The following is an 11,677-nucleotide window of genomic DNA, read 5'->3' as shown; positions in this document are numbered from 1 at the left end:
TGGGTACGAAGTCTGCCTCCCTGGTGTGGAACTGGGCATGGAGTACAAGCGCCATGTCTAGCTCATGTGTGAATTCATAAAGTTCTAACAGCACCTTGATAAACAGAAAGGGGGAATAAGATTAGCTGAAGGACTCTGGATAATAGAAAAAAAAAACCTTGCTGAGTTAGAATTACTTTAAAGATGTTTTAACATCAAAATAGAACTCAAGGAATGTGTTATACTGGGGAAGAGGTTTTTGCCTATTGGTTCCATCAAAGTTAGTAAAGATCAGATCTGAGCTAAGAGAAGTTTCCACATGAAAGGATCGACTCAAAGAAGAGACACAGAAAGACAGAAAAGCAGGCAACACAGAAAGCAGATCCCCCACACCTGGAGGCAGCTCAGCTGACTGACTGTCCATCAGACTGGTCGATTGGAAAACCTTGATGTTGAAATGGGCGTTTGCTGAAGAGAGATGATCAAGACTGCAGACTGCAGTTATGAAGAATCGTTGCATCAACAGATCTTCATAAGGACATTCGGAATGTTAAGTTTATGGGGTTGATAATTGTTTCTGATATAATAATTACATTGTGTACAATTTTTAGCTTAGACAAAAAGGAGGAAATGTTGAAAGATATTTGATCATAGTGTTAATCCCGAGATTGTGGGAAAAAAACAAAACATTTCTCGTTGTGGTGTGGCTCAAGCCTTAGTACACACCTTTAATACCAAACAATCAGGGTAAAGTTAGTTTGTAGAAGGAAGCACCCATGTTGGAAAGTGATGTCTATTGAGTGGCAGACAAAATGATGAATCAGAGAAAGATTTGACAGAATAGGATATGCTCAGCTCTCATGAGGAAAGGAAAGGGAGCTAGTTAAGAGAGTAGTACAAAAGAAGGAGGCAGTTTTACTGGGGGAGTTTTACAGACTTAGGTTGAAGAGAGAACAAGCTAGACACTGGTAAAGACAGAGCAAGCCAGAGAACAAGGAGCAGCCAGAAGATTAGAACAGATTGTCAAAGTTAGTGTGAGGTCATGCAGAGCAATTCAGAAGAAGACAAGAAAAGTTAGATTAAATCAGTCATCTTGGAGAGGAGTTTTGAGTCAGAATAGCTGAGTTGACCAGCTAGCCAGAGTTCAGAAAGAAATAAAAAGGATGAGCTTATTTAGCAGCAAGTCTCAGAGGCTGAAAACATTCTAGGTCTAGATTAGATTCTATGGAGGCTAGAAGCTACACTAGGTCTAGGTTAGTATAGGTAGTCAGTATGCCTCGGAAATGGCAATTACATCAGGCAAATAAAGTACAGGTCCACATGGCAAGCTTCAGGATAGCTAGGGCTATGCAGACAGACCCTATCTTTTGTTTTGTTTTATTTGTTTTTCGAGACAGGGTTCATAATTGAAACAAAAAAATGGAAAACATGATAGGGAAGCAGGATCACAAAAGGTAAAAGGATAAATGACAAACTAAACAGCAACATCATAGAAAACTAAAAGCAACACTATAAATTAGTCCATTCATAAGAGCTTTTATGATTTTTCCAAACTACCTCAACAACTATATAAACACTTTCCTACTTGATATTTGTCTGCTACATACCCTCATTTGCCAAGCCTGACAAGCCAAGTTTAATCTCTGGGATCCACATGGTGGAAGCAGAGAATGGACTCCAGAAAGTTGTCCTCTAACCTCTACCAGTGTGTGTGTGTGTGTGTGTGTGTGTGTGTGTGTGTGTGTGTAAGCTGTGATTGTGTCTTGTACTAGCATATCTGTAACTTAGGTGACCCATGTCTTTCACCTGGATAAATGGGCTATCCTTTTGGTGGCATATACTACAAGTGTATATAAATCTGACTCATGTTAGAAGACTTCTTTTGGTTAGCTGGTGAGATTAGGTCCCTTTGGCTATCCCCTAGTCTCATGCTTTATTACCCTGCATTAAACTCTGCCTATATTCTATACCTAAAGAAATGGCAGGCAACAATAAAAACACAAACCAGTCCTGAGTGTAGTGGAAGACCACCTACAATCCCAGCAAGGTAGAGGACAATGAGTTTGGGGTTAGCCTGGGCCCCATAATGAGTTCAAGATTTGCTTGAGCTATATTTGTTTCAATTATGAACACAAAATAGTACACTGATACTAGTTTAATCAATGACATAGACCATGTGTAATATCACTACTATTCATATTAAGTATGCATATGTCTGTGGTGTAACAAACCATGCATGGTGTTTAATCTCTGCTTTCAACTTGACTGGATGTAGCGTAACCATAGAAACACACATCTGGGTGAAGGATGCTTCCTGAAAGGATTAGCAGAAGAGGGAAGGCACTCTGTGAGTACAGCACAGCATACTGTGCTGGGTCCTGGACCGAATATCGAAGAGAAAGTGAGCTGAGCACCCCTATTTGTCGCTGTCTGCTTCCTGACTGTGGACACAGTGTGCCTGCCACCTCCACCCCCATCCTCACCTGCTTTCCCACAGTGACAGGCTGTACTCCAAAAACTGTGAGCCACATAAACCAAACCTGTCCTTAAGTTGTTTTTGTTATATATAAATGCAAGCACATTTAACACACACATGCACAGACATTCATGAACTCGCACACACATGCATGCTCACACACACTAAATGTTTACATCTCTGTGCTTCCTTCCCTCTTTTCAAATAGTCAGGTTCAGAGAGTTCACACAACTGACTCAATGCCTACCAACCCCTATACGATAGGATGACATTGTTTGCGTGTGGGCTGTGGTGGAACTCAGGGCCTCTTCAGCTAAATAAGCACTCTGGACCTATTGATATGCCTAGACTAGAGCAGAGAATCACTGTGTGTGTGTGTGTGTGTGTGTGTGTGTGTGTGTGTGTATGCAGAGATCCCATTGTGTGCTGTGTGTCAGTATGTGCAGAGATCTCAGTGTGTGTGTGTGTGTGTGTGTGCACGCACGCACGTGTAGAGATCTCAGCATGTGTGAGAACACTAAATCTGTGCATCTGCTTCTCACAATGTCATGATATATAGAATGCATGGCGTGTGCTCTGTTTCCATGCTGTGCTTCCCTTAACATATTTCAGTTTAAAGTCTGCAAGGCATAAATCCCTGAAATAAGACAAAACACAGAACAGGAAAACTTGATATCTTTAAAGCACAGTCTAAAGATCTCATCCACAAAGTACGGATCAGTCAGTCTCCTGTACCACAAAAAGTCAATGTAATGGGAGCATCTCCAGAATAAAGAATGTATGAATTTAGCCCGGCGTGGTGGCGCATGCCTTTAATCCTGGCACTCGGGAGGTAGAGGCAGGTGGATTTCTGAGTTCGAGGCCAGCCTGGTCTACAAAGTGAGTTCCAGGACAGCCAGGGCTACACAGAGAAACCCTGTCTCGAAAAACCAAAAAAAAAAAAGTATGAATTTTGCTATTCCATTTCACAAATGGAAAACTGGAGTATATAAATAGACGTGGGACACTATTTATTTATAGTCTGTGCCCCCATAATTAGAAACACAGAGCAGTTGAGAAATGGATACATGGAAACTGTGGTAGCAGTTAGATGTTAAAGATCTAAAGCTGTCAAGAGCAAATGAAATGTGGATTTTATGAAACTCTGGGAAGAGCAGAGCTAAAAACTTTTTTAAAAATATAGCTTCTTCCTAGTTCTCTTTGAGACAGCAAGCCACTCAGTCAGTACCAAGGATGGAGCAGGCAGAGGAATTGAGAACTGACTTCATGTACTGAGGGTGGCTTGAACTCCTGATCCTCCTGCTTCTATCTGATTGCTACGATTACTGGTGTGTGGCATTACAGTCACCTTGTCATTTTTAAAATCACCTCAAATTTCAAACTGCTCGAACCATATGAAACCCAATTTGTATTATTCTCAAATGTGGAAGGAAACCAGAAAAAGAAGATTTTTCACCCCCATCACCCACCACCACCACCATCATCATCGTCGTCGTCATCATCATCATCGTCATCACCATAGTCATATCCTGACTGAAGTTCTTCATCATCATCATCATCATTGTCATCACCATAGTCATATCCTGACTGCAGTTCTTCCCAAGAACAAAAAAGGAAAAATATGTCAAAACAGTATTGGGTTTGGCTCCTCCCCTATCCTGTTAGCTTTTGGTCATTTGGTTCTGCATAAATACGAAAGCAGGACAGTGTGGAGGCTGTGAGGAGGTGTGGTCCACTTAGTAATTATAGTCCATAGACTCCTGGGCTAGGCTACATCTCTAGACACACCTAAACTTGCCAGCCTCAGCATCTTGTCAGCTGAGGAGGAGCATCCCCTACCCTGTTACAACTGCTAGCAGACTCTGAAGGAAGATACATCATGTCAGTGGGCGCCAGACTTACTTTCTTATTTTGAGGAGATTAAAAGGAAAGCATTAGGTCAAGCTGGGCAGCACTTACGAGGTAGAGGCAGGAAGATCAGAAGTTGGAGGCCATCTTTGGCTACTCAGTGAGCTCCAGGGCAGACTTGGCTTGTGATATGTGCTGCCCCCTCTTCAATGCAAAATACCAAGATAACTGGCAATCATCACTGGCAATAAAAGTTTATGAAAACAATAGTATGCATATACTGAAAAGGTCGGCTTAGGAACTTTGGGACAACCTGGGACGACCCCAGTGCACTGGGACAATAAATTCCTCTTGCTTTGTGCATCAATCCCGGCCACGTGGTTCACTCAGGGGGGTCCCTGGTAAGCTAAGGCTCCCCAGAGTCTTAAATATAAAAGATCATATGAAAATTTGATATATTTAACATATTTATCCATAATTCTTCAAGGCATATCTTTATATCTGAGCTTCATCAAAGACCATCCTGCCAAAGTAAAGGGCCACTACACAAAGTAATAGCAAATGTTTGAAAAGGACACATGCCAAAAGGCCAAAGCTTCAGAGGCTGAGGCAGGGGGATCGGAAGTTTGAGGTTGGCCCGTGCTACGTATTAAATTTGAGTCAAGCCTGAGCTATGCATTGAGACCTTTTCCTTCAAAAGGACAAAAATAAACCCAGAATACCTTAGTTCCAGTGTGTCATACCCAGCATGGCCCTTGTGGGGGAAGAGTGACATGGATCCTGCTCCTAAGACAGGATCCTGGTGTGAGCCTCCAGGAGTGTGGATGGCTGCAGTGGGCATAAGGTTTGTTTGTGTAATAATGTGTATATTTTCTTGACCCACTAGCAACGAAGGACTCTTTCCTTCCAAGGAATGTCCTCCCTGTTAACATTAATGACTCCATGATAGTTAGAAATAGGAGTCAAGGGCTGGAGAAATGTCTCAGTGGTTAAGAGCACTGACTGTTCTTCCAGAGGTCCTGAGTTCAATTCCCAGCAACCACACCACATGGTGGCTCACAACCACCTGTAATGAGATCTGATGGCCTCTCCTGGTGTGTCTGAAGACACCTACAGTGTACTCACATAAATAAAAGAAATAAATTAATCTTAAAAAAAGAAAAAGAAATAGGAGTCAAGGATGTGGCTGATCTCAGCAAAATGAAAAACACTGGGACCGTCAGGACAACCCTTAAGGTGATGGGAAAGAGGTTTGGTTTTTTTTTTTTGTTTGTTTTCTCTGACAGGGTTTCTCTGTATAGCACTGGCTGTCCTGGAACTTACTTTGTAGACCAGGCTGGCCTCAAACTCAGAAATCCGACTGCCTCTGCCTCCCGAGTGCTGGGATTAAAGGTGTGCGCCACCACGCCCGGCAGGAAAGAGGTCTTAATACATGGGTTTGCAAATATGATTTCTCTACTATGCAAAAAGTATAAGGATGCAATATGAATTAGGGGGAGGAGGGGGACTTAATGAATCTAAAAGAGCAAGAAAACTACACTAAGAGCCAGCTTGTTAGAAAGATGCAAAGGCAGGGAGATACAAAAGAAGGCAGATTCTTGAGTTCATGGTCAGCCTAAAACAGAGCAGGATTAGGCCCAGGTGTTGTAGAAATGGTAATTTTAGGGCAGGTGTCACCCAACTGGTTTAACTGCTGTGCTTAACAAAAGCAGAGCTCTGAATTCTTTTGCAACATTAAGAAAAAATAAAAGTAGGCTTGTCATCCTAGGAATCAAAGGGCTGCGACCTCCTGATGCAAATTTATAAGATAATCAAAAGGAAACCTGGAGTAAATGTCTGGATTGATATGTAAAATAAGACTGGACCTGTGTTCCGCAGAAGAGCTAAGAAGAAAATTTTTAGGGTAAAAAGAGAGAAATGCCTAGAGAACAGACACACACACACACACAGAGGCAGACAGCAGGACATGAACAGAGAGTTCTCTTAGAGTAGCGAGCAAGCAGAATATAGACAGAGAACTCTCCAGAGAGGAAGCAGAACATACAGTGAAGTAGACTGGAAAAGCTGTATCAAGCAGAACACAGGCCGTCAGCTTGGATCCATGATTTAACTTGGATCGTTTCCCTGCTCCCAGACACCCCTTCTCTCAGAACCCCTCTCCATGCTGAGGCCAATCCTTGGCATGAAACAGGAATGCCGAAACGGGAATCTTTGAGTTTGAGGCTAGCCTGCTTGGAGAGTTGCACTAAATAGTTTGTCTTGAAAGGCCAAAAAACAGAAGAACAAAGAAAAGTGTTTTCTTGCAAAACACAAGAAAATCAAGAAGAGGGAAGACCAATGGGTGGATACTTCATTCCTCCTTAGAATAGGGAACAAAATACCCATGAAAGGAGTTACAGAGACAAAGCTGGGAGCTAAGTGAAAGGATGGACTATCCAGAGACTGCCCCACCCGGGGATCCATCCCATAATCAGCCACCAAACCCAGAAACTGTTGCATATGCCAGAAAGATTTTGCTGAAGGGACCCTGTTATAGCTGTCTCGTATGAGGCTATGGCAGTGCCTGGCAAATACAGAAGTGGATGCTCACAGTTATCTATAAGATGGAACACAGTTCCCCCAATGGAGAAGCTAGAGAAAGTACCCAAGGAGCCGAAGGGGTCTGTAACCCTATAGGTGGAACAACAATATGAACTAAACAGTACCCTCAGAGCTCATATCTCTAGCTGCATTTGTAGCAGAAGATGGCCTAGTCGGCCATCACAGGGAAGAGAGGCCCCTTGGTCTTGCAAACTTTATATGCCCTGAAGAAGTATAGCAAAATTCGAGGCTTTTGGGCCCAGGCTTGGGAGTGTGGCTTTTGTGGCTTAGTGCTCCAGGTGCTGGTCATAAAACAGATAGTGACATTCCTTCCTCCACCCACCCGCTTCCTGGGTTCGAAGAGTGTTCATTCAAAGAAAGTCACCCTGACCCACCCTGACCATTGCTGGAACCTGCAATGCAAATGTGCTATCTTTAGGGGCTCTTAGAAACTGTCTTGAGAGATAACCTGACACTTGTGACTTTATACTTCCTTGTGACTCTTAATTGGTATTTTTGGTATTTTCCAACAACGCCCTCCCCACCTCCATGAGTTGTGGTTTCTTCCTTTAAATACCCCCTTACTCAGCTACTCGGGGCGCCATGGTCCTCTACCCCTGCGTGGTGTATGACCATGGGCCCTAGAGCGCTCTTGAATAAAAATCCTCTTGCAGTTGCAGCAAGACCGTTTCTTGTGTGATTTGGGGTGTCACCTCTCCTGAGTCAGAACGTGGGGGAGTCCTCACGTTGTGGGTCTTTCAGCCCCAGTACAGGGGAATGCCAGGGCCAAGAAGTGGGAATGGGTGGGTAGGGGAGCAGGGTGGAGGAAAGGTATAGGGAACTTTCGGGATAGCATTTGAAATGTATATAAAGAAAAAATATCTAATAAAAAAAGAACAAAAAAAATTTTTCAGTGATAGGCAGCATACAAAAAAAAAGTGGTTTTCCTGTACACAATATATACATAATATTTTAACATGACACAATAAAATAAAATCTCAGAAATGTGCGAACTTATATGTCAATTAATAATTAATTTGGGCTGAGGGTATATGCGTATAAGTTTGACAGGCAAAGTCCTGGGTGTGATCCAAGAAAAAAAATCTGGGAACACTAGCATATGACTATATAGTCTCAGAACTCATGAGTAGAAGAAAAATCAAGAATTCAAAGTCTGAGACTAGAGATATAATTCGGTCGGTAGAGTGCTTGGGTGAAGTAAATCCCCAAGCCCATAGTGTCCCTGCTCTGGAGGTGGCAGCAGGAGTATTGTCCTCCGGCCATCCTCATCTCTCGAGTACATATCGAGTTCAAGGACAACCTGGACTAGAAAGGAGGAAGGAGCTAAAAAAGTGACTTTAATGCACTCTTCCTTTATAGTTACACAGGAGTTAACAAGAAAATGACCAGATGGCACACCATTTTACTACGTGCGTTTCAGAGGATCCTTTGGATTCTACTGACAGTTAAGATTATCAGGCCAAGTGTGGTGGCATCTGCTGTTAATTGCGGTGCTTGAGAGGCAGAGGGAGAGTCCTTAGGAGTTCAAAGCCAACTCAGTCTACACATTCAGTTCCCGACTAGTCAGTGCTACAGTGCTACATAGGGACACCCCTGTGGAGAAAGAAAGAAAAAAAGGGAGGGAGGGAGGGCAGAAAAAGAAAACATCAAACGGAACAAAACAAAATACAGCCAGCACTTGCTACCAAGCCTGCTGACCTCAGTTGGGCCCTAGGACTCACATGATAAAGAACTGACTGTTGCAAGCTGCCCTCTGGCTTCCAAATGCACGCTGTGGCTCTCTCCCCACCCTCACTGCCACCAAATACGCAAATAAATGTAATCTTTAAGATCCCCGTAACCAAAATCTAATTAACCAACCAACCCCAAGCTAGGCAATCAAATCCAAAACAACCAAAAACAAAAACAAAAAACAACCAAAAACAACAACAAAAAAAAACACCACACACCAGAACCTTACACATACCTAACAGGCAGTCAACAAAAACTGAATCACTAGGCTGCTGACACATATAAGATCTGAGAAATAATATGAAAAACAATTTCTTTTTTTTTTTTTTTTTTTTTTGGTTTTTCGAGACAGGGTTTCTCTAGCCCTGGCTGTCCTGGAACTCACTCTGTAGACCAGGCTGGCCTCGAACTCAGAAATCTGCCTGTCTCTGCCTCCCAAGTGCTGGGATTAAAGGCGTGTGCCACCACTACCCTTGGAAAAACAATTTCTTAATTTTAGTTTATAGATAGGCCCTTACTGAGTTGCTCCCACTGGGCTCAGACAGTTGCTGCTCTCCCACCTGGGCTTCTGCCATATATGTTTTTTTTATATGCCTCCGTCCTACAGAATGGCGTTTTATATGACATGGCAGTGCCCATTTCCTGCTTCTCCGGTGTTGTCACAGTGAATAGAGAAAAAGCAGGTGCTTCTTATTGGCAGGCTCAGCATTTCCTTTACTTCAAGGCTCAAGGCCCCTCTTTTAAGAAAGACAGTGGGAAATCAATGCCAACAAGGGCGGGGCGGGGTGGGGGTGGCGTTGTTAATGGTTCTGCTGCCCTCAGATCTGTGAGCATACTCCTCTGCAGGCAATCAATACCAGCGTCTTGCATTTTGCCGAAAAGCCAACTGCAGAGCAGGAACCACAGACATCCATCAAAGAAAGCAGCGGATGTCCTCAGGGCTCAGTCAGGGTGGCTTCCTTTGGTACCCGGGACTGATAACTTGGTTCAGACAAAGCAGACAAAAATGCCCAGCCCTTTTCGTGTTTATTTAGCCCATTGTTAAAAATGGTATTTGGTATGATGCTGCCTGTCTGCTCCCCTGAAGCCCTGGGTTTAATCCCCACTACCACGGAAACTAAATGAGTGGCATGTGTCTGTAACCCCAGCACTAAGGCGGAGGCTGAAAATCAAGGTCACCCTGGACCGTATACTGAGCTTGAGGCCAAACTGTGCTGCGTGAGGCGTGTATCAACCCAAACAAGCAAGCTGTATTTTGATTTTATTTTGGTTTTGGGGGTTGAAACTAGGGCTACCCCCCTCAACCTATCCACTTTTACTTACTTGTTTGAGGTAAGGTTTGCTCTACTCCTGACTAACATGGAACGTCCTATGTAGGCCAACTGTGGCAATCATCCTGACTCAGCTTCCAGGCTGTTGGAATGGCAAGTCTGGGTTACTATGTCCCCACCCCCACCCCCTACCCCCACTCCTGCTCAGTTTTTCTGTTTGTTTTGTTTTGACTTGGGGTAGGGTGATGGGGTGTGTCTCAGGTAGCAGTACTTAGCTTGGGAAATTTGCTGTTGCTGAAACAGTCCTGGATTTTCTAGTCCTTGTAGCCACACCTCTACCCTCCCTGAGTTAGTGGCCACTGCCACCACACCCTGGTTTATATAGCACTGAATGGGATTAAATCCAGGGCCTTGAGCTGCATCCCCAGCCCTGTCTATAATTTTTTAATATATACTTGAACTGTTTAAGAAAAATTTACAAATATTATCAGCTACTTTTTAGTGTGCTTTTTTAGTTATTGCATGGGGAGGGAACATAGCACACTGTGGAGGTCAGGGGACAATTTGCAGGAATTGGTTCTCTCCTTCCAGGGCATTGAATTGTCATCAGACTTAGTGGCAAGTATCTTTATGCCACCCCTCAGTTATTTTTATGGGGTTTTTACTGTGTGCCACTAAGTGCTGAGTATATTGTATATTGCTTATTATAGATTGTATTACATAATATATAACATAATATATAATCATATACATATACCGTACAGGTAACTGGCTCACCTCTAACCATCTGACAGTGATACCATCCTCATTTGAGATCAAATAACTAGCACAAACACAGCAGCTGATTGATAAGCCTCACAACCCAAATAGAGTCTTGGATCTGTGGAACAACAGTCTCTATTTGATAACTTCTGTGCTATACTTTCTGTTTTACAATACAAAATTTAAGGAGAATAATTTCATCCGCGCTCCCAGGACTTTGCTAAACAATTTGAGCTTCTCAGCTTCTGGTCCTTGTTGTCAGCCCGATTGTTGCTGGAAACTTTTTTTCCTGATACTGTTCTCACACCCGATCTGTCTTTTTCAGATCCCCTGGAGCCACTACTCAAGCAGTGGCCTCGACCTGGACCTCCCCTGACCCTACTAGCTACTGTTTACCAGCTCAAGGTAGCTGCCTGACTCCATCTAGGCTCAGTTTATTCTGCGGGAATTTCGAAATTTATTAGGTAGAGAGATTGCAAAAGACAGAGAAAGCAGAAAACATTGCTCTTGCGTTAGCTGTGACATGCAAAGCCTTATGTGACTCACCATCTCCATTGTGGACGAAGGAGTGGACAGAGGCATTTGACAGTGAGGGGAAGAGTAAAAGGTGACCATGTTGGCGCCACCACCTTTAATCTCAGTCCTCTGCAGCAGGGCAGAGGGGTCTCTGAGCCGAAGGCTGCTGGTTTGCATCCCCAGCTCCAAGAAGATCAGGACCGGCCTGTGAAGTAGGGGGCGGGGTTAGGGGAGGGGTCAGACACGTGGCAAGCGCCATCCAAGTTTGGAAACAGCCAGGGCAATACAGAGAAACCCTGTCTCGACCTCCCCCCCCCAAAAAAAAAAAAGCCCAGGAAGTCTTGTCACATGAGGATCCTGGGCCTGTCTTCCTCCCTGTCCCTCCCTGCAGTGACACTTAACACCAGTGTGAGCCAGGGCATCAGGTTTAGATAATCCAACCATGGCTGCGTTCAAGAATCCAGTTGCTCAGTCCCACGAGGCTGGATGTCTC

At 43.7% G+C, this 11,677-nt stretch overlaps 1 protein-coding gene across 1 annotated transcript in view; it reads right to left on the bottom strand.

Annotated features, from left to right (window-relative positions):
* The window catches only part of Rnf125 (ring finger protein 125), a 46,633-nt gene extending 35,273 nt beyond the window's left edge, over positions 1-11,360 (bottom strand). The window contains exon 1 of the mRNA XM_029471961.1: positions 11,215-11,360. The gene's annotated coding sequence lies outside the window, so the exon portion shown is untranslated. The remainder of the gene's footprint in view (positions 1-11,214) is intronic.
* Between the last annotated feature and the right edge of the window lie 317 nt (positions 11,361-11,677).

Source organism: Mus caroli, chromosome 18 (genome assembly GCF_900094665.2).
Source record: "Mus caroli chromosome 18, CAROLI_EIJ_v1.1, whole genome shotgun sequence".
NCBI classification, from domain to species: domain Eukaryota; kingdom Metazoa; phylum Chordata; class Mammalia; order Rodentia; family Muridae; genus Mus; species Mus caroli.
The sequence above is the reverse complement of the archived record's forward strand: the minus strand, read 5'-3'. Positions and strand labels throughout refer to the sequence as shown.